The sequence below is a fragment of the Heterocephalus glaber genome, unplaced genomic scaffold (genome assembly GCF_053883595.1).
Source record: "Heterocephalus glaber isolate CG9 unplaced genomic scaffold, H.glaber_assembly_v1.0 deba00001745, whole genome shotgun sequence".
Classification (NCBI taxonomy): domain Eukaryota; kingdom Metazoa; phylum Chordata; class Mammalia; order Rodentia; family Bathyergidae; genus Heterocephalus; species Heterocephalus glaber.
The window spans coordinates 578,524-587,334 of NW_028258451.1; positions in this window are offsets into that span (position 1 = coordinate 578,524).

Here is an 8,811-nt window from a genome sequence, read left to right on the forward strand (position 1 = left end):
CTTACAGAGTGCTGAAATTCCCCTCATTTTTGTAACCGCTCGCTCTGCTTCTGTAAACTTGCTTCGTCACTTCTCGGAAAAGGTTGGTGCCTGGTGCCTCCCTCTAACCACAAAATGTCCTAACCTGACAAGATAGCAAGATAGCTGTTGTAAAAAATATTTTGCAACTGGTTAAGAACATGCTGACCCCCCCTTGAACTTCTTTAAATAACAACCTATAAAAGCTGTGCTGTTGTCACAACCTATAAAAACTGTGCTGTTTCCTGCCTCGGGGCTTCACTCTACTAGAGGGTGGAGTCCTCGCGGGTGAATAAACTTTCAGTTTTAACTTTGTCGTTTGTCCCGGTGTTTGATGATTTACCGGCTCGCTTGGTACAACAGTTAGATATAAAAATGCCCCTTTTTTGCTTTATTGGAAAGAGTATAATTATGTCAATTATATGTCAGTTTCTGATTGGCTAAGATTATGTTCTGCTTTTCTCTACCACAAGCATTTACCAGAAATGACTCAATTAGGTCCCCCTTATGTTTGTAATTTAAGCAAAGTTGGGGCTATTTTTAATGCCTAACTGTTTTTGTTTACTCTGGAATTTTTTCAGAATTAGTCTCCATTCTAACTTTGAAGACAGTGAAAAGGCATTGAAGTGGTGCCTATCCTGAGGCTGCAGACCCTATACTGGGAGGGTAGAAGTGTGGCCAGCAAGGCAAAGACTGCACAAATTCTCAGTGGCTGGAGCTTATCCAAAGCAAACATGACACCCTGCCCCAATCTTGTACTACTGCCTGCTTGGCTTGATGTAGCTGAATTTCTATCCTGCCCTGATCTCGATTATCTTTGAGGCCAGGATGCCTGTAAGTCAAAGGTTCTTCAAGTTGTCAAGCAGAAATTGGTTGGATCTAAAATAGCTTCCAGAATGAGTCCCAGATAATCTTGCATTTCATTATAACAGCATATATATGCTAAATGACAAACTCCTCGGGCCCATGATAGTTAACAGTTGCCATGACAATGGCCAGAAAGAACTATAAAAGCAACAGAAAGAGGTGGCTCAAGTTTTCAGAAAAGACAGAACCACACACACCCTTTATTAGCCTACCCTTCCCCCTCATTTCTTTTAGCCTATATCTATAAGCTCTTCACCCCTAATGAGTTGAAAATTTGATTTGAGACTTATCCTCACTAATTTTTTACCAGGTATACAAATCTCCTTTGCTGCTCTTTGGGACTTGGTCTTGTTATTGGCTCCATAATTCCTCCCCCCACCCTCATACTGGGGATTGAACCCAGGGCCTTCACACTGAGCTACATTCCTAGCACAGTAAACTTCAAGGTCATTTACTCTTGTTTGTTTGTGTTTTTTATTTTGAGACAGGATCTTGCTAAGTTGGCAAGTTGCCCAGGCTGGGGTCAAACTTGAAATCCTCCTACATCAGCCTTCCAGAATGCTGGGATTATAGGAACCTGCCACCACCACTGGCTGGGTCCACAACAGCAAGAGAGGAAAAGAACTGAGTTTAGGATCACAAATTTATGGTAAGAAATTCCTAGACTTGTCCCAATAAGCATGACCATCTTGGGAGGACTTCAGGTGTCCCTGCAACAGAGAACATGGCTTGAGGAAAGGAAAATGGTGGACAAATTGGCTTGGGCTATAGGACTCATGGCAAGTCCCTGCATCTCAGCCAGTGAGGTTAGACTTCACAGGTATAGGTGACATTCAAAATATATATTCATCAGTAAGTTATCCTTTTGATTCAGGCCTGTTTGGAAAACAACATATGAAATATTGAATTGTGGTCCATGAAATGTATTGGACCAAAATCCTTGATAGAAACTGATCTTTGATATGAGCCATGGCAGACGCAGGCAGAAGGAAAGGAACAGTCCTAGGGAAAGCCCCCTGAGCCTTCAGTAGCAAGACTAGATAGCAGCTGGAAAAGGTTCTGCTAGTTCTAAAAACCTGGAGTATTTTCTAATGAAAATTTGGGAAGAAGCATACATTGTTGACATTGAGCTTACATTGTCTACAGGTAAGAGGTGTGACACAGCTCAAAGCACGCAGTTTTGTAATAAGAGGACAGTCCATAAGAAGTACTTGTTGCTTCATGCCAGGCAGAGTGGTGAACACTTGTACTCTCAACACTTGAGAAGCTGATGCAGGAGGATTGCTATTAGTTTGAGGCTAACCTGGACTACTTAGTGAGAGACCCTGCCTCAAAAAAAAAAAAAGAAAAAAAGAAAGAAAAGAAAAGAAAAAGTAAAGTATTTGTTGCTTCTTGATTGGTTGGGGTAAACAAAATCTGATGGTGCCTTGATGGTGGGCTGGGGGTTCAGTGTCAAGGTCGGTTTGGCCTGAAGCTATTGGCTAAATAACTTCTTTTATCTCTCCTCCCCTCCATCCTCTGGCCTTATTAGTAAATTTAGTACTGTCAGACAGGTAGTTAGATATTAGCGGACCTGCAAGACAAAGGGAATCAAAATAACATTCTTCCCCAGTTACAGTAAAACAAAGAAATAAAGACCTCAGTGCATGATACATTTATAATCATCTTTTAGATCTCAGATCAAAGTAGTCCCCACACAGCACAGTGGAATCTTAAGGCCAGACAGTGTGCAGAGCTGCACTGTGTGGTCAGCCAGAACTTGAGGGTCATTTATTCTCGTTTGTTTACTTTTTGTAACGAATCTGGAGATTAAACAAAACATTCAACACTCCTGGTTGCTGAGCCCAATGTCTTACTGATAACAAAAAATGGAAACAGAAGTACCATTTCAAGATCTACCCACAGTACACACATGAATCTAAGACCAGAATCAAAATTCTTACGTTTACTTTTGAAAACAGTTTATATGATTAAATCCTCTAGGACAATCACAGAAGGAAAGGAAACACTGATGGTTTGGAAAGAACAAATGCATTTTGTAACAGTAAAAGACATTCCACTGTAAGTTCTAACAGGATGTCAGTAAGTATGACCATCAGGAAAACAGAGCAATGGTGGTCATCACAGCTTCGTAAGCCCCAGGAGCTACTGTCTTACGTATAAGAAAAATCCGAACTCTCACCTTGTGCAGCTCCCACCTTTGCTTTCACCTGCCCTCTCCCTTAAGGGTGCACTTTCACCTTGTGCTTTGCAATAAATGCTGCCTTTACTTTCACAACGCTTTTGTGTGTCTTGGCTGAATTGTTTCATCAAGGATTCAAGGATCGAGGAATCTTCCTGCCAGCCCAGTAACAGTACACGTTGGCATTTGTCTCTTATCATTATGGTCCTGTACTAGTGTTAGGCAGAAAGTTAGAGGTCAACAGCTTGGAGACAGGTGGCTTGGGGCTACTTGAAAAGCATGGAAGACTGTTACTTCTTTTCTTTTCCTTTCCTTTCTTAATCATTAGCTCTAGATAAAGCGCATACAAGTTTATGGTTTCAACTTTAGCCCAAGAGAATGTAACCTCCTCTGGGTATGGGTGAGGAGTTGGAAAACCTCAAAGTCTCAAACAATGAAATGGAAAACAGCTACCTAGGGCAATGCAAGGGCCTAGTGGGTCAACACAGCCCATTTTCCTTGTAAAAGAGCAATGACCTCAGAGGGAGGAAAGGATATTTCTTGAAAGAGCCAGTTAATCATAAAATGTAACTTGAGATCCCATTCAGAGCAACTGCTATCTTGGCCTTTGCCCACCTTCATACTGTCTCTCATTCTCATTCTCTCTCTCTGTCTCTGTCTCTCTCTTTCTCGCTCTCTGAAAATTTATCACTTTGCAATAAACTCACCTATACTCTATACAGCGGCCTACATGTGTTGTATGAAACCTTTTGTCAAAGGTAGAATAGAGACATGGCCCCAGTTCCTCATGGGGTTAGGACCTTGCTGTATTAGGAACCAGCTCCCCAGTGACCCCAAGACAAGCAATACAATGCAGAGAGTCTGAGAAATCAGGCATAGCCAGTCTTTTCAGGATGATGTGGTTAAGGCTGCAGTGCCTCCACTTGCAACTGAGATCTGAAAGAGCTGGAGTCTCTACATGCTGTTTTGTCTCTGTTGGTCCCTCTCTGCTCATCACCCCCTTGCCCTGTGCCTGAGTCCTAGCTCCCACAACTCTAGCACCAGTGAGCTATGGCAGAGAAAAATCAAACACTACCAAGACAATATAAATTGGTCAATATAACTGTACAGAATTGTTTAAAACTTTAAAAAACTATGTTTTTAGAATGTGGAACAGAGCCACCAGCTTGGGGTAACTTGTCCAGGAAGCTACTACTTGTATTGAAGCCCATTGTGCATTCTGGATGGTGCCTCCCTTTCTTTAGCCTCCCCTGCCACTTCCCGGAGCAGACCTTGGTCCTGGAGGCTTTATGGCTTGTGACAAGATCCACTGCTCCTGTCCCTTGCCTCCCTTCCTCTTCCCATAACCTGTTTTGGCTTTGCCCTTGAGCTAAAACTAGCTTTTACATTTTAAAAGGGTGAAATAAATACAATGTACAACAGAGATGGTATGTCATCTGCAAAGCCTAACATACTTACCTATTTGGCCCTGTACTAAGAAATTTGATGACTTAGAATCTAATACACAAAACATTGATTTATGTAGACTATTGAAGCAGTTAATGTTGTATAAATCTGAGTTCTTTGTCTCACAAAGTCAAAGAATGAAAATTGCAGGCCAAAGGAGGAAATTAGCAGTGTGTTTATTAGAAATAAGAAGAAAAGGGCCAGGGATTTAGCTCAGTGGTTCTGCTGCCTGCCTTGCAAGCACAGGGTCCTGAGTTCAATCCCTGGTACCAAAAAAAAAAAGGAGGAGGAGGAGAAGGAGAAGAAGGAGAAGAAGGAGAAGGAGGAGGAGGAGGAGGAGAAAAAAGCTCTTTGTGGTTATCTACAAAGAGGGGATCCTGAATGGTACCATTCAATGTGGGGTTTTTTTGGGGGGGGGCTTATATAAACATGCCGAACACAGAAATTTTAAAGAAAAAACAGCTACTTACATAGCTAGAAATCATGTACTCTGCGTTTCTAGGTTTCTCCAATCCAGATGTTAGGGAGGAGTTGTCAAGTAACTTAGCTGGGAAGACAGGTCCTTAGCCTCCATTCTTATCCTAATCTGCTATCTTTTCTCTTGCATTTTCTTTTACATTTCTAAGTTTAACAAACTTTTTGAAATAGCTTTTAACTCAGTGTGTGCTGTTTTCTTTTATCTTAGGCTGCTCTGACTACTGTTAAGATAAATAATTAAACTATAACACTCCTCACCTTCTCAAGAAGCATCCCTAACCACTGTAATGGAAGAAGGGGCCAAGATCAATCCTGCAACTTCTTGCTGAGATGGGTCTGTGTAGGGGCCGACAGTCAGAGAGCTAATCTGAGCCCTCAAAATCAGTTGGGCTGGGTTTCAGGAGTTATAGACTCTCTTCAGAGGATCAGTCTAACGGACCTTGGTAAAAGGAGTCTGACACATTCATTGTCAGTTTCATCTTCTGTATGACCATTTAGAGTTTGATAGTCTCTAAAGGAGAAGAAACAGATTTTACCAAGAGATTAGGAATGTACAGCCCACACGTAAGAACCAGAATGAAAGACAGGTGGGGTGATTACAGGGGAGGAGCCATTCTGATGTTTCTTTTCATGGTTTTAAGGTTTTATTCCACCTGATGTGAATTATTTATCTAAAGACAACAAGTTTCATGCATTCATTTGGAAGTCCCTCTGGTTTAGGCCATAAAAAGATCCACAGCACTGTGGTTTTGAAGGACTACTGAAGCTAAGGAATTTAAAGACTCCTGCTGTGCTTCCATAGCTGCCACCTTGTCAAACCTTAATAGTGAGACTATAGGTGTACCTGGAGACTGGCAGCAGGGATCAGTGTAGTACTTGGAACTCCTTTTATATCTATCCTGTATTACTACTATTGTCTCTCTCAATGTTTCTTTTTTATACTTTTCTGCTGGATGTTTAAGACCAAGTTAAAATGAGACTTCTGTTAATTTTATCTCTTTCTCTCTTAACCTCTCTCTCTAGATCAGATATAGATATAGACATAAATACATACATATATATATATAGAGAGAGAGAGAGAGAGAGAGAGAGAGAGAGAGAGACTGAGAGAGACTGAGAGAGACAGAGAAAGATTGTACCTCAAGGTCAGTTAAGGCTCTTCAGGGATTATTTTTGGGACTAAGCTCAGAGGCTCTTACCTCTTACATAGTCTTTTGTTTTATCAATGTCATCTGCTAGGATGGTTATGGTCTTTCTTGACCATATGGCCTCCCTTGGAAGTATGGGAGATGTTTCTCTTTTTAGTGCCCCTTCTTTCAGCAGAATGTACACTGGTTGACTCTTGTCCTTTGGGGCCTAGCAATTGCCCTGTTCACAAGGTTGAATGAATCACTGAAGCTGTAGACTCCTTTTAGAGGGGTCCCATCATGCCCTGGGTCCTGGTTGACCTTGGAGAGCCAGGAACAAAATACCAGCTGTTCTCTTAGCCTGGTTATATTTTTTAGCTTTGATCTCCAAGTCTCCATTGTTGAACACCCAGAAAGGTTAGTTACACCAATATTGAAGTGAGTAGAGTAGATTTAACTATCATAATCATATCTGGATATTAAGGATGCTGAAATATAAAGTATGGACAGAGAACAGTTACCTCTTTGCATCCTTTGATGCTTTTTATGAGACAGGGTCTTGATGTATAATTTACACTGGCCTTGAACTCACTGTGTAGCCCAGGCTGTCTTCAAACTCATGACAGTCCTCCCACCTCAGCTTCCTGAGTTCTGGGATTTCAGGTGTGTGCCACTGCATCCATCTTTCTTTGATGCTTAGGAAGGCATAACTTGTCCAGAAAAGCTTTCCCAAAGTTACTGCATTCATAAGTCTCCTCTCCTGTATGGGTTCTCTGATGTAGAAGGAGGTGAGACTTCTGGCAAAAGGCTTTCTGACATTACAGGTCAGTTTTCTCTCCTGTGTTCTTTGATGCTTAGTGAGGTCTGACTTCTGGGAAAAGTTTTCCAACCGTCACTACAGTATATTAGTGCTGTTCTCCTGTTTGCATTTTTCGGTGTCTAAAAACTGAGACTTCTGGGTGAAAGCCTTTACACATTAGTTATAGTCACTGTATTGTTCTCTACAATGAATTTCCTCATGCTTACTATAAAGAAAGAAATTTGTCATATCCATTAAGTTCAATTTCATTTCTTGCAAAACTTCTTTTCTGAACAATGTGCTCTATAGTAGATTTCAGATGTTTCCCAAGTGTGTCAAATGTGTGAGATCTTTGTGCAAAAGTGAGTTCAAGAGGTCTAGGGATTTAGTTCAGTGGTTCCACCGCCTGCCTTGCAAGTGCAAGGTCCCAAGTTCGATCCCAGGTACAAAAAAAAAAAAAAACTTCACAAAAGAATGAGTTCAAGGTTGGAGCTCAGATTAGATATTATTTTTCCAAGTGCATCATGTTGGGGACCAGCCATGATATGTATAAATTAGTAGGGGCCAGGCCACAGGCCCTGCACTCCCAAGGCCAGTGTTAACTTGCCTGGGGAACAACAAACTGAACTTTGCAAAAGATTGCAGACTTCCTGGCTAGGTGGGAAAGCCATAATCATAGCACTCCTCAAGCAAGATAATATTCTGCTGAGGGCAATATAAAATGCGGACATCCTAATCTGAGGAAGGACCTTAACTTGTTTCCCTTTGAGATACTAAACTTGGTCCCTATCTGGCTATTCTAAACTTACTGCAGTATCTGTTCCTGGAATAGTATACTATCCCCTCCCCTGCACTTATTAATACAAGCAGGTCCACTGTGGAGTTCATTGAAGCCTGTCCACTAGAGATCAATTCTTCTCTGTCCCCCACTGCACATTGAATATTGTTTCTGTCTCTTTTTCTTATTCCCCGTTGTTCTCCCTACAGGTATTCAGGGGTCTGAAGAGCTCCTGATAGCATTATATTTGTGGTGACTCCATACTTTCAAGGCTGATTTGTTTTTCTTGGTGCCATTTTGTATCGTCATTGGCTTGCCACCCATCTTCTAGTAAAGAAAAGCAATGAATCCACTGGGCAATTTACTAAAAGGAGTAGAATCTTATACCAAAGGCAGAGGAGATAAGAGGAAGAGAGAATGAGTACAGAATGAAATTCTCAGACATTTGTAAGTGAAAGGAGAAAAAACAGAAGAAATTATGACACATGGGAGACACCCAAAATGTGGAAAAGAAAATTTATGAATTCCCGCATGTGTATGAAAAGGGAGCTATGGCTATGTATTAACATTGTATGGATACAGTACATTTTATTTTTCCCTTCAGCAGCTGATGGATTGTACTGTTTTGATCTATTGAAAATAATGCTGCTATAAATGCTCATGTAGGAGTCACACTGTTGGGTCATATGATCAATATATATTATCTAACCATAGAGGAAATGACAGACTGGTTTCCAAAGTGGCTGCACTTACAGTTCCACCAGCAGTGTATCTGGCTGCAAATTCTTCCATATACTCACCAACACCTGTTAATCCATAAAAATAGAATAATGTAGTATTACTTTTTTTCTGTTTGGGTTCTTCTTGTATGCATCTATAGTTTGCTTTTGAAATTATTGCTGGGTAGAATTATATGGTATGGTTGTACCACAGTTTGTTTATCCATTCATCTAGCTGTATAGACCAATAAACAAATACGCACTTCTGGCTGTGTGTGGAGGGCAAGAGAAAGACTGGATTGTTTCCTGTTTGGAGCAATTATGAATAAAAGTGTTATGGCTATTATGAATAAAGGTCATATGAACATTCTTGTGAGGACCTATTGTTTTATTATTTC